Source organism: Rhinolophus sinicus, linkage group LG06, assembly GCF_036562045.2.
Source record: "Rhinolophus sinicus isolate RSC01 linkage group LG06, ASM3656204v1, whole genome shotgun sequence".
NCBI lineage: Eukaryota > Metazoa > Chordata > Mammalia > Chiroptera > Rhinolophidae > Rhinolophus > Rhinolophus sinicus.
Genome location: NC_133756.1, coordinates 16,661,869 through 16,676,624, shown reverse-complemented (window position 1 = coordinate 16,676,624; position 14,756 = coordinate 16,661,869). Strand labels below are relative to the sequence as shown.

The 14,756-nt window shown below is 36.0% G+C and overlaps 1 protein-coding gene and 1 pseudogene across 4 annotated transcripts in view; both read left to right on the top strand.

The window, feature by feature from the left end:
* ZSWIM5 (zinc finger SWIM-type containing 5) overlaps positions 1-14,756 on the top strand; it is a 137,369-nt gene that overhangs the window by 55,117 nt on the left and 67,496 nt on the right. The gene's annotated exons all lie outside the window — the stretch shown is intronic.
* Positions 7,014-7,433, top strand: LOC109437364 (large ribosomal subunit protein eL33; annotated as a pseudogene).

The window sequence follows — 14,756 nt, the reverse complement described above, 5'->3', positions numbered from 1 at the left end:
CTGGCAGCTGGATCAAAGGGTATGATATGACATAGTCTTGGCCAGTCAGTTGTTTCCACCTGGGAATTTGGTAAGCTACTGAGGCAAACTTTTATCTTTTAATTTTAAGCAAATGTAGTACGCTAAATGAACACAAATTAGCAAATAAGTCAGTATACCAGAGATGAATAATTATTGGCTTAAATGATATCCATTAAAAAATGAGAGTAGTGAGGAGACATTGTTTTATTATAAAGATCACATATACCACAATCAATTCTTAATTATGCATCCATGGAGTGATCATTCAATGTATGGATTACTCAGGTAACTTGTTTCTAATTTCCTTTCACCTCCCTTTTGTTGTTTACTCTTTGCTTATTTCACAACCCCAGCAGAGGTTGGGCAGGAAAAGAGATCAGATAAAATCAAATTAGATAGCAGTTTTTATGGTTAGCAGCTGTGTTCTGAAATTTTATTAGTAAGAATATTGAAACTAATGGCTAAAATTAAATTTTAAAAATTACCAGTGGTTTTTGGTATTTGCTTCTTTAATATTCATTGCCAAGGCTTATTGTTTTCTTATTATAAAAGGAGGATATTGGAATTTTAGTGAAGGAAGACATCAACAATATTTATTATATATCCTTCATTTTTCTAGTTAAAAAATATCAATGCCTTATTCTGAAATAAGAATAAGGTGGACTCAGGCAGTCATAAATAATGTGGTAGTTCTGTTTTTATATATTGCCAATAAGTGGAATTTTCATTTATCTTTTTTTTCCACCCCATCTCCGTACTGCTTTAGCTGAAGTATTAAAAAGGTTTCTCTTATTCACCTTGTATCTTCCTAGGAGTTTCACATAAACCTACTTGACAGATTGTTTCATTTGACATTATCTTACTGTCCAGAGAGAACTCAGAATAGCACTAATGTCATAATGAAGATTCCTCTACCTCAATACCACAATTTATATTACCCAGATTATTTTGCCTTTGCTAATACTTTCATCTCTTAAAATGTTCTCCCCTGAAAACATGGCTAGTGTCAAACTCATTGAAAGTAGATTTTTAAAGGCACTAAAACATTTACTTATGAATTTCTGCTATAGAGTGTTTCAACTTTACTTTAGATGTAAGATCCCCATAGAGCACTTAAAGTAGTAGTCTAAACTTCCCTCTCTGTATTATTCATGTAAGGCATGGCTGTGTAGGCCCATAATACCTCCTTCTTGTGAAGTATGCTTTTGTGTCCTGAATGTTGGTATAATGAAGGGTTGCTGAGACATATAGACTGAATGTGATTTATTAAATTATTGGAAAATACTCAGACATAATTTAGTATGCTGCTGTATTTTCCTATTGCAAGTAAATTCATTTCTTTTTTCCAGAAACAGTTAGAACCAGAAAGTAGGCTACTTTAAAAAATAAACCTTTATTTTAGAATAGTTTTAGATTTGGAGAAAAATTACAAAACTAGTACAGAGAGTTCTCAAGTACCCCACGTTCAGTTTCCATGATTACTAACATGTTACATACTCATATGATACACTTGTCATAATTAATGAACCAATGTTGATACATTATTATTAAGTAACATGTATACTTTATTCAGATTTCCTTAATTCTTACGTAATTTCCTTTTTCTGTTCCAGAATCCTACTCAGGATACCACATTACATTTAGTTATCATGTGTCCTTAGGCGCCTCAAAATGTGACAGTTTCTCAGATTTTCCCTGTTTCTGATGACCTTGACAATTTTGATGAGTATTCATCAGATAATTTGTAAAATATCTTTCAGTTGGATTTTGTCTGATGTTTTTCTTATGATTAGACTGGGTTTATGGATTTGGGGAGGAAGACCGTAGAAGTAAAGTGCCACTGTCATCACATCATATCAAGAGTACATACTGTCCACATGATGTTAAAACCCTGATCACTGAGGTAGTACTTGTCAGGTTTCTCCACTATAAAGAAACTTTCCATACTGAAGTCTTTGGAAGGAAGTCACTATGTGCAGTCCATACTTAAGGAATAGGGATTTATGTTCTGCCTCCTTGTGGGCTGAGTGTATAAATTATTTGAAATTCTTCTGCAAAGAAGAATATCTGTTCTCCCCCACTTATCCAATCATTTATGTCAGTATGGACTCATGGATATTTGTTTTATACTTTGGCTTATTATTTAATACTACTTGATTTTCTTGCTTATATTATACTAGCTTTGGCCATTGGGAGCTTTTTCAGTTGGCTCCTGTGTCCCTTTGACATAATTCATCATTGCAGGTTTCTTTGAGCACTTCTACTGTGTTACTCTGGTGCAATAGACCTTTCTTTTTGCATGTTGACCCTTTGCATTTGGATTTCACTTAAAAAATATTTTCCTATTGCTTTTATTTTCTCTATAAAATTGGCAACCATGATCAATTAGATTGCTTGTATTATGAATTCAATGTATCATTTAATATATGAAATAAATCATTAAGATTAATGAAGATTGCTAGAAGGAAGTGTTAGCTTTTCATAACCCTTTGTGAACTGTAGTGTTTCAAAGTTTCCTAAATAATGAATTATGTACATTTTTTGTCCTATTTAATAAGAAAGTCCTAAAGACTTCACACAGTGGGAAAACCTTCCAGGTTGGACATTGGGGCAACTAAAAATCATGAAAAATGATGAAGGTAGGTGAATGGGAGGAGAACATGTGTCCAAGGGACAGTGAAAATTGGTTGTTCTGATGATAAAAGATGAAAAGTTAAAGGGAAAAGTGGTTTATAGTTTTTCTTTTCAGTTTGCTTATCAAGATTATTAAATTAATTGATCTTAACTTTTTGTAGACATGTATCTCTTTGGAGACAAAAGACAGTTTTCCAAAAGTGAGTCATGTCAGATTATAAATGGAGACCATAAGTCACACTATTCAGTCTGTGTAGGCATCCCATAAGCATATGAGTAGATAACTAAATTGTAATATTTGACAAGTAATTTCAGTCAATTCTTCCTATAAAACTAAACCCTTAGAAAATATCAGTGACATGGTTTAACTTTTTTATTCTGGTAAAAAAAATAACATTAAATTTACCATATTAATCATTTTTAAGTGTGCAGTGTTAAATATATTGACATTGTTGTGCAACAGATCTCTAGAATTTTTCATCTTGCAAAACAGAAACTATACCCATTAAACATTAATTCCTCTTTCCCCTTCCCCCCTCCTTTGATGAACACCTTTCTACTTTCTGTTTCTATGATTTTGACTACTTTAGATGTTTTGTATGAGTGGTGGTGTACAGTATTTGTCCTTTTGTGACTGGCTTATTTTACTTAGCATAATGTCCTTGAGATTCATGCATGTTGTAGCTTATGTCAGAATTTCCTTCCTTTGTAGGCGGCATAATCCACTGTATGTACATACCACATTTTCTTTATCCATTCATCTGTCGATGAACATTTGGGTTGCTTCTGCCTCTTGGCTATTGTGAAAAATGCTGCTGTGAACATGGGTGTGCAAATATCCCTTCAAGATCCTGCTTTGAATTCTTTTAGATATGTGTACTCAGACGTGGGATGGCTGGGTAATATGGTAATTATATTTTTTTATTTTTTGATGAATCGTCACCTTTTTTCCATAATGGTTGTACCACTTTATGTTGTCAACAACAGCGCACAAGGCTTCCAATTTCTCTGTATCCTCATTAACACTTGTTATTTTCTATTCGGATAATAGCTATTCTAATGGGAGTGAGGTAATATCTCGTGGTTTTGATTTGCATTTCTCATATGACTAATGATGTTGAGCATCTTTTCATATGCTTATTGTATATCTTCTTTGAAGAACTGTCTATTCAAGTACTTTGCTCATATTTTAATTGGGTCTTTTTTTGTTGTCGTTATTGATCAGTTGTAGAAGTTCCTTATATATTATGGGTATTAACCCCTTATCAAATATATGATTTGCAAATATGTTTTCCCATTCCATAGGTTGCCAACATGATCTAATTTAATTTACATTTTAAGATCAGTCTGATTGCTGAGTGGAAAATGGATCAGCAAGAGTGGGAGTAGCAAAATCAGTCAGCAGGCTCTTGCAGTAAACTAAACAATCAATGATCAGGGCCTGCTGGTGCCAGTGGAGAACAATAGAAAGATTAGAATAATAGTTTCTAAGTAGAACCAACATGATGTGATGATAGATTGTATGTGAAAGATCAGAGAGAAGGAAAAGTTAAAAATGACTCCTGGATTTCTGGGTTGAATACTTTGGTGAATGGTAATGTTATTTCTTGAGATGGAGACGATTGGAGGGAAGCTGTGCCAGGAGTAGAGGGAGAAGGCACAGGCTGAGATCAGTAGTACAGATACATTAAGTATAAGGTACCTGTGAGGCATACAACCTGGGCCTTCAGTATAAAACACACAATTTAGAGCATAATTGAATAAAACACCTAGCACACTTGTATACTTCATCATAAGAAAACTTCCACTGTTGTGATTTAACCTTGGCTTTACTCCGGTTTAACAAGAATTCTAACTTTTCTTCTCACTTGTCAGAATGAAAAGTTAAGAGATAGTACTGTTCTTAGTTGCTCTTCTACCATGTTGTCCCACTGGAGGTTATTTCTATTCTGCTACCCTAGTTCAGGTTTTGCTTACCTCCTAGCATCTTTCAGCATCCTGTTTTATCCCAATCTAAACCAAAAAGAAAGCAAATGATTCTGCTTACATATGCACTGTTTTCCTAGGACTACCCTCTGTTGCTTTTTTCCAGCCTAGATGGAAATTCTTTCTTGAATTCTTCTCCTCTGCTTCCTGTCCTTTGAAGACTGGAACTGTTATAAAAAGCTAATTGGCTTTAGATACAAAACATTATTCATTAACTTTTCTCTAAGACCCACAGCTCCTTCCAAGCCTGATTCTAATTTTTTTTAAAGGACCCCTCTCTTTCTTTTCTTCTGAACAGACATTTTAGAATACATTTGAACAGAGCATGTACAATTTTTAAACCATTGCTTTATATGCCATGTTTAGTTGGAAAGTTATTTTCCCATAGAAACAATATTAAAATGGTGGTTTGGTTTTTCCAAATAACTCCAAAGCCTTTTAAACTTGTGTCACAGTGGTATTTCATTTATAATTGACAATAGCTACACCGTTTCTTGGACACAGTGACACATTTCCCATAAGTTATTCTGGTATTGCATAGAGGCAAGGACTGTACCTACAGAGCCCCAGGAATTTATTTAATTTTCAGCACCAACAGCATAGAATCATGGACTGTATGAGCTAGAAGGGATTTTAGAGATAACAAAATTACTTATTTTGTAAGGGAGAAAACTGAGAGCCAGGGAACCTAAATGACTTTTCCTTACCTCGTCTTACCTCAGCCCGCTGGAATTTGATCCATCTGTTTAGAATTCCAGAGAAACTTTAATATCCATCGAGATTCAGTTCTGTGAAACTTTCTGTGTCAACCCGTGTCCCCTCGGATATAGTTGGTCACTCAAATCTCTGTATTCTCTCCAAACATTGTATATAACTTTTGTAGCACTAATTAGCTGCAAGTTGACTGGCCTTGTGCAAGTCACCAAACATCTTTGTACTTCAGTTTGTTCATCCATAAAAATGATAATGATAATAATAATAATAGTAATACAGTCATGCACCACATGACAATGTGTTGGTCAGTGACCCACTGCATATACAATGGTGGTTCCATAAGATTATAATGGAGCTAAAAAATTCCTATTGTCTAGTGAGGTAGCCATTGTAATATCATAGTGCAACTCATTACTCGTGTGTTTGTGGCAATACTGGTGTAAACAAACCTAAAAGTATAGCACATACAATTATTTACTCAGCTTCTTGAATCTGTAGGTTTATATCTTTTGTCAAATTTGGGAAATTTTCAGATATTTTTTCTTTAAGACCTGTCCTCTTTTCTCTCCTTATGGGGCTCCAGTGATGTGAGATCTTTTGTTATAGTCTATCAGTTCCCTGAGACTGTTTGGTGTGTTGGGACTTGTCTTGTTTTATGTTTTCTCTGCTTTTCGGTTAGGTAACTTCTATTATTATTCTATCTTCAAGTTCACTTGGTATTTTCTGTGTCCCCTCCATTCTACTATTGAGCCCATCAATTGAGTTTTTATTTCCATTGTTGTATTTTCCAGTTCTAAAATTTCCACTCAGTTCTTTACATCTTTTATTTCTTGGCTGAGAGTTTCTATTTTTAAAAAATTTGCTTCAAAGGTTTTTATAATTGCTCATTGAAGCATTTTTATGTTGGCCCCTTTAAGACTGTCAACTAATTTTAATGTTCCCATTATTTTGGTGTTGGTGTCTATTGAGTTTTCATTCAAGTTGAGATTTTCCTGGTTCTTGGCAGATGAGTAATTTTCAGTTGAAACTTGGACATTTGCAGTGTTATGTTGTAAGACTCTGGATTTTATTTCAGCCTTTTGTTTTAGCTTGCTCCTTCTGACATGGCTGTAGCAGTGGTAGGAAAGGATCTGCCTCATTACTGACAAATGGGAATAGAAGTCCAGGTTCCCCACTTGGCCTCCACCATGCTGGCTTAGAGGATTGCCTCATTGCTGTTCCCTACATGGCCTCTACTGACACCCGCGATGGAGGGGTGGTGGTCCCGTTACGTGTGGCTATGGTGAAAGTCCTGATCCTCCACTATGCTTCATCTGGTAGCACCCCAGGAGGGAGAGGAAGCCTCCGGGCAGGGACACCTTATTACAGCCTGATGGATTTAGAAGACTCCCCAGTCAGCATTGGTATTTTCTGGCATTGGTAGGGGTTGGGTCAGTTTTCTCTGTGGTGTTTGTTTGAATTAGAGCAGTTATTGCCTTAAAGTGTTTTGTCTTACGAGGTGGCCCTTTTCCTGATCTTTTGGCTAGAGAGAGCAGGCTTTGCTGGGGCTTTTTTTTGTTGTTGTTGTTTTGTCTATCCATTGGCACTTTTGGGTTGCCGTCTTCTTCAGCTCCAACTATAGGAGATATGAAGCAAAAAGAAAACCCAGGGCTTTTTCCGCCATCTTGGGGCCTGTAGAGCTGAGTGGAACTCTTGCTGCTGAACTTTGGGGGCCTGCTGGGAACAGGACTTCTAAAACAACAAATATGTCTGGAAGGCTGTGGTCCAAGGCCATTTTTGCTGACTACAAGTGGGGTCTCCGGAACCAGAGAGAGCACACAGCTCTTCTGAAAATTGAAGGTGTTTATGCTTGAGATGAAACTGAATTCCATCTAGGCAAGAGATGTACTTATGTCTACAAGGCAAAGGACAACACCGTGACTCCTGGTGGCAAACCGAACAAAACCAGAGTAATCTGGGGAAAGGGAACTCGCGCTCATGGAAACAGTGGCATGGTTTGTGCCAAATTCCAAAGCAACCTTCCTGCTAAGGCCATAGGACACAGAATTCATGTAATGCTGTACCCCTTAAGGATTTAAATCTACTGAAAAATAAATAAAATGGATTTGTTCTCTTGAAAAAAGAAAAAGAAAAAGAAAACCCAGGGAACTCACCATTGTGTCATTACTTGGGTCCCAATGTCTCTAGCCTCTTGCTTTCCACCTGTCAGAGTCTTGTTATGTTTGTTTAGTATATAAAATCTAGGGTTTTTCTTGTTGTACTTTGTATAAAAAATAGGAAAAAGTACATCTGTGCATATTCTATCTTCCCAGAATCAGAAGTTGTAAATGGCTATTATATAAGTTTTAACTATGATAATTTGTCATTGGATGTACTATATGTTAAGCACTAGTCTAAGTGTTTTGCATATATTTGTTTATGTCATCCTCAAATAACCATATGTACTATGGATTTTTTTCTGAAATTTATAGTTTTCTTTACTTAAAATGACATCAAATAACAAATAAAAATACCATGACAAGTCAAGAAAGAGGGAGACCATAAAAGAAAGGAAGCTTTATATCTTAGTGCTTTAATGATGTTTTTTCCTTGCTATTTCAACAAGGAGTCTTGCAAATTATGTCTCTTCCCAGAGCAGCAATGCCACTGGGATTGGGGCACAGATATCTCAATGGGCCCCAGCATGTGGGGTCTGCTTCACCATTTCCATATCTATCATGTGTGCTGCGGGAGGGGGACAGACAGCAGAAAACCAGATTTCTCTAGGGGTATAAGAACCAACAGTGGGGACAGATGAGGTGTAGGAGCCAGGCTTGTCCCAAGCACATCCAGGCATGGGTGGGCAGGGACTGAGAGAAGAGCTGCCTCCAGTGAAGGCTGCAGGTTTGGACAAGAGAAAAATTGGCATTGCCACATGACTTCATGGTGTGGGGACATGCAAGCCCTTCTGGTGAGCAGGGAGCTGGGTATCACCAAGCCCTCACACATATCAAAAGGAGCCAGAAAGGACCCTCAGCTTTGAGGTTTGGACACCCACCCTGGAAGTACATCTGGAGGCTCAGCTGCCTGTTGGAGAGCAATCAGACTGTCCCCCCAGCCATCCTCCCTATTTCCTGTCTCCTGGCATCATGCAGAGCATTGGTCTAGACCTCCCTGAGGCATTTCTGGGTCACAGATTGAAAAACAACATGGAGGCTGGCGTTTGTTGAGAGCCTGCTATGCACTAGTTTCCTTCCTTACCTTGTTTAATCCTCAACCTATATGAATATTTATAAAACATATTTTTTAATTTTTCAATTACAGTTGTCATACAGTATTATATTATTATAGTTTCAGGTGTACAACACAATGATTGGACATTTATATAACTTACAAAGTGATCACCCTGATAAGTCTAATACCCATCCGATACCCTACATAGTTATTATAATATTATTGACTATATTCCCTGTGCTGTACTTTACATCCCCATGACTTTTCTTTTTCCCAAAGATTTTATTGGGGAAGGGGAACAGGACATTATTGGGGAACAGTGTGTACTTCCAGGATTTTTTCCAAGTCAGGTTGTTGTCCTTTCAATCTTAGTTGTGGAGGGCACAGCTCAGCTCCAGGTCCAGTTGCCGTTGCCAGTTGCAGGGGTCGCTGCCCATCATCCCTTGTGGGAGTCAAGGAGTCGAACCGTAACCCTTGTGGTTGAGAGCCCACTGGCCCATGTGGGAATCGAACCGGTAGCCTTTGGCGTTAGGAGCATGGAGCTCCAGCCACCTGAGCTAACGGGCCGGCCCCCCCATGACTGGTTTTTTTGTTTTCTTTTGTTTTTTTGCTGATTTTAAAATATAACGAAAATTTTATTTGATTCTCTTATTTCCAGATAATATTGCAGCAAGTTAAATCATTTAAACCATTATTATTAGTCTTATTTCTTTTTTTTTTTTTCAGTTTGTCTTGTCATTTTATTGAGTAGTGATGTATAACATAATTGACCCCATGACTATTTTTATAACTGGTAATTTGCACATCTTAATTCCTTCCCTTTTTTCACCCATCTCCTCAACTCCCCTCCCATCTAGCAACCATCAGTTTGTTCTCTGTATCTATGAGTCTATTTCTGTTTTGTTTGTTCATTTATTGTGTTCTTTACATTCCACATATAAGTGAGATCATATGGTATTTGTCTTTGTCAGTCTGACTTATTTCACTTAGCATAATATCCTCTAGGTTTTTCCATGTTGTTGCAAATGGTAAGATTTCATTCTTTTTTATGGCAGAGTAACACTCCACTATATATATGTACCACATCTTGATTCAATTGTATGTTGATGGGCATTTATTTCAGTTGTTTCCATATGTTGGCTATTGTGAATAGTAGTGCAGTAAACATAGGTGGGCATATATCTTTTCAAAGTAGTGTTTTGGATGTATTTGGGTAAATACCCAGGAGTGGAATTTCTGGGTCGTAAGGTAGTTCTGTTTTTAATTTTTTGAGGATCCTCCATATTGTTTTCCATAGTGGCTACACCAATTTGCAATCCCACCAACAGTACATGAGGGTTCCCTTTTCTCCACATCCTCTCCAGCGTTTGTAGTTTGTTAATTTATTGATGATGGCCATCTGACAAGTGTGAGGTGATATCTCATTGTGGTTTTTATTTGCATTTCTCTGATGATTAGTGACGTTGAGCATCTTTTCATATGTCTACTGGCCATCTGTATGTCCTCTTTGGAGAAATGTTTGTTCAGGTCCAATGTTCATTTTTTAATTGGATTGTTTTGGTTTTTTGATGTTGAGTTGTGTGAGGTTTTTTAAAAATAAATTTTGGATATTAACCCCCTTATCAGATGTATCATTCATAAGTATCTTCTCCCATTCGGTAAGAAGTCTTTTCGTTGTGTTGTAGGTTTCCTTTGCTGTGCAAAAACTTTTTAGTTTGATGTAGTCCAGTTTGTTTATTTTTTCTTTTGTTTCCCTTGCCCAAGGAGATATATCAGTAAAAATATTGCTAAGGGTAATGTCTGAGAATTTACTTACTATGTTTTTCTTTTAGGAGTTTTATGGTTTCAGGTCTTACATTTAAGTCTTTAATCCATTTTGAGTTTATTCTTGTATATGGTGTAAGAAGGTGGTCCTGTTTCTTTTCTTTCTCTCTCTCTCTCTCTCTCTCTCTCTCTCTCTCTCTCTCTCTCTGTTTGCATGTATCTGTCCAGTTTTTCCAATACCATTTATTGACTAGATTGTCTTTACCACAATGTATATTCTTTCTTCCTTTGTCATTGGTTAAATGACCATATAGACATGGATTTATTTCTGGGCTCTCTAGTCTGTTTCATTGATCTGTGTGTCTATTTTTATGCCAATACCATGCTGTTTTGATTACTATGGCCTTGTAGCATAATTTGATATCAGGTAGTGTGATAGCTCCAACTTTGTTCTTCTTTTTCAGAGTTGCCATGGCTATGTGGGGTCTTACATGGTTCCATATAAACTTTAAGATTATTTATTCTAGTTCTGGAAAAAAATATTGGTATTTTGATAGGGATAGCTTTGAATCTATGGATTATTTTGGGTAGTACGAACATTTTAACTATATTAGTTCTTCCTATCCATGAGCATGGTATATGTTTCCATTTATTTGTATCTTCTTTAATTTCTCTGTTCAATGTCTTATAATTTTCTGAGTACAGGTCTTTTACTTCCTTAGTTAAATTTATTCCTTGTATGTTTTTTTGATGCAAGTGTAAATGGGATTGTTTTCTTAATTTCTCTTTCCGATAGTTTGTTACTGGTATATAAAAATGCAACCAATTTCTGAATGTTAATTTTGTATCCTGCTACTTTAATAAATTCACTTATGAGTTCTAATAGTATTTTTTGGTAGAATCTTTAGGGTTCTCTCTGTATACTGTTTTCCCCCGAAAATAAGACCTAGCTAGAACATCAGCTTTAATGTGTCTTTTGGAGCAAAAATTAATATAAGACCCGGTCTTATTTTAATATAAGACCCGGTCTTATATAACATGACATGACATAATATAACCTAACATAACACCGGGTCTTATACCAGAAAGTTTTATAGGATTTTATTCCTCTACCATATTCTGAATTTTCTGCTAAGGATCCTATCTAGCAGTTGAAAAAGAATTTCTCAACCAGTGATTGGCTGCACTGGTTACATTTCTCACTTCAGTTATTGTCCTAACTTCATGCTCCCACCCCAGGCACATTCTTTTGTATCATGCTCCTTCTTAGTCATAAGGATTAGTTATCAAATTTATGAAAATTCAGTCATTTTTCTGTCTTTTGAGCTTCCTGTGGCCTCATGCAAATAAAACACAGGCTGCTTTCTACATAGACCCCTCCAACTACTACATAATAAAATGATTTAAATTTTTTCAGTGATTAAAATGCTTTCATTAAATATGTTCTCTTTGGTTTATTTAATTGTAAACAGTCTAAATATAGTTCCTCAAAATAAAGATTTTTTTGGTGTTTTGTGCACGTTCTTTGAACTCACCTATCTAAGGGGAGTGTGGACATGGATAGGGAGCAAGTAGCATAGTGCCCTCAATTTCGAATTTGTCTCTTGGAAGTCTTTATGTTGCCAAGCTTGTTCATCACAATGAATAGTGTCATTCCACCCCCCTTCCAGTCTTTTGGTATATTGTCCTAAACAGTCATAGCTGGAAGATAATCAGGTATGTGTGTATATTTATTTAATTTGCCCAAGGACATGGCTTATCATTTTCAGAGGTTAGACTATTTGTCCAGTGGTTTTTCTACCATACCTCAGTGCTTTGAGTTATTCTCTAGCCTCATAGGAGATGTTTCTTCTGCAGTTTAACATTACTAAAGAGAAGCTTTGTCAGTAGAGCTGTAAGTGGGTTTGTTTTGTTTGCTTTTTTTCATTAGAGCAGGGGTGTCCAAACTGTTTTCAACGTTTTTCACCAAGGGCCATATGCGGTAAAATACACAAACAGCCGGGCCACTCACTCGAGGTGAAGTACGTATTGCCTCACCTGGTTTATTTAAGTAAACTAAATATATTTTTGGAATTTGCTGCGGGCCAATTAAAAATGGATTGCGGGCCGCAGTTTGAACACCCCTGCATTAGAGTCTGCTGTCTATACTTCCAGCTTAAGACTCTGTACCTGTGTTAATGAAGCACTTACCTCATTAATAAGAAGGAGGAGAGAGGAGATAGCTCCTGAGGTGTTTCTCTGGGTAAAAACTAATTACCAGACTGATAGCCCAAGTGCCAGGTGCTGATTAAAATTTTCTGTGATCTCTTGGAGAAAAATCTGAGGAATTTGACCAGCCATCAGTTGAAAGAACAGAATTATGTATTATTGTTCCATCAGTTATCAAAGTATTGAATTCTGTAACTAAAATTGTTAATTTGCCAAATCTTCTTTCAATTCTGTTAGCTTTTGCTTCATATACTTTGGAATGCTGTTATTAGGTATATATATATATATATATATATATATATATATATATATATATATATATGATTTTTGTATCTTCCTCTTGTATTGATCCTTTTTATTATAAAATGTCCCTCTTTATCTCTACTAATAATTTTTGTCTTAAAGCCTGTTTTGTTTTATATTAATATAACCATTCCCGCTTCTGTATAATTATACTGGGACAATAGATATATACCCAACTTCTACCAGGCAAACGGGTTACTCTTCTTATAATGCTTTTACTGCATAATTCTTCTTCCCCATAAATGATCTTCTCCCCAACCTTCTATGCAGAAGGATAATTATTTAGGTTGATTTCTTCAGTGAAGCTGGCATCATATGATCCTCTGAACTTTCATGACTCTGGATTCGGTCACTACCACATCCAAGATAGCCAAGAGAAACAGGTCTTTTGAATGCTTGAGTCTTTTCCTCTGTCCCAAGGCAGTACAGATGTTGCCAATCAAGGGAAGCCCCAGTTCTGGAGTACCAGCAGTCTACTTGTATCTTTACTTCCAAGAATGTATAGTGGCTTTTGAATATTTCTCCACTGTTTATGTGAAATTTCTCTATAATTAACACCACCCTTGACTGACCTCCTGAAAATAAGGTGTGAATTCCCTTGGATCCCATCTATAACTTTATTTATTTATTTATTTATTTATTTATTTATTTATTTATTTATCTTTATTCAAGGTACTGATCGTCCTTATCACTTCTTCCCATCCTTAACTTACCCTGTTACAGAATACCTGAAGATATTTTGTAGCTGGATATTTTTAGAAATATAGGGAAATCAGTTCTTTCAAAGAATTTCCGGAGCAATGGCTTGCTACCCCTTGCATACTCCTCTCACTAATTGATGTGACTGAAATCAGTTATTCTCAACCTGTCAGATCTGGTATGCTCCTTTATGACAAATATTTTATAAGGCTCACTTTACTCTCCTGAAATGAAATTCATAGATAATCTAACCTACTTATCACATAATTTCTAAAAAATAAATATATCCTAATAATATATGAAACAAAAAGGATAATTTATAATGAGATAATATATTTCAATATATAAATGCTTGAGCTTTTGAAAGGTACTATAAAACATGATAAAGTGTTCACATGCTTGTAGCTATTTTATAATTTAATCCATCAAGTTTATTGAGCACTTACTATGTGCCAAGCACTAAGTGCTAAGAAAATAGATAGCAAAGGAAAAAACAGATTAAAAAAAAAAAGCTTATACTCATGGAGCACACATTCTACTTGAGGGAGATAGATAATAATCAAGAATATAGGAGGAAGTAATTGCTAAAGAGAAGAAATCGATAGCCTGAGAGCCCTAATAAAGACATTGAATTTGTAGTTAAAAATTATCTCACTAAAAAAATTCCAGGCCCAGATGGCTTCACTGGTGAGTTCTAGAGAATACTTAAGGAAGAAATAATACCAATTCTCCTCAAACACTTCCAAAAATTTGAGGCCAGCATTACCCTGCTGTCAGAAACAGACAAAGACATTACAAGAAAATTACAGATCAATATCCCTCATGACCAAAGACACAAAAACTATGAACAATATTTTAGCAAATTAAACCCAACAGTATATGAGGGTATGCAACACAACCAAGTGGAATTTTTCTTAGGATTGCAAGTTTAACACTGAAACATCAATAAATGTAATTCACATTATTAACATAATTCACGATACAGATAAAGCATTTGATGGAATTCAACATTTTTTCTTGATAAAATACAAAAATAGTGAAAAGGAGGGGCGGCCAGATGGCTCAGTTGGTTAGAGCGCGAGCTCTGAACGACAGCATTGCTGGTTCGATTCCCACATAAGCCGGTGAGCTGTGCCCTCCACAACTAGATTGAAGACAACGAGCTGAGCTGCCGGAGGGACAGCTGGATGGCTCAGTTGGTTAGAGTGGGAGCT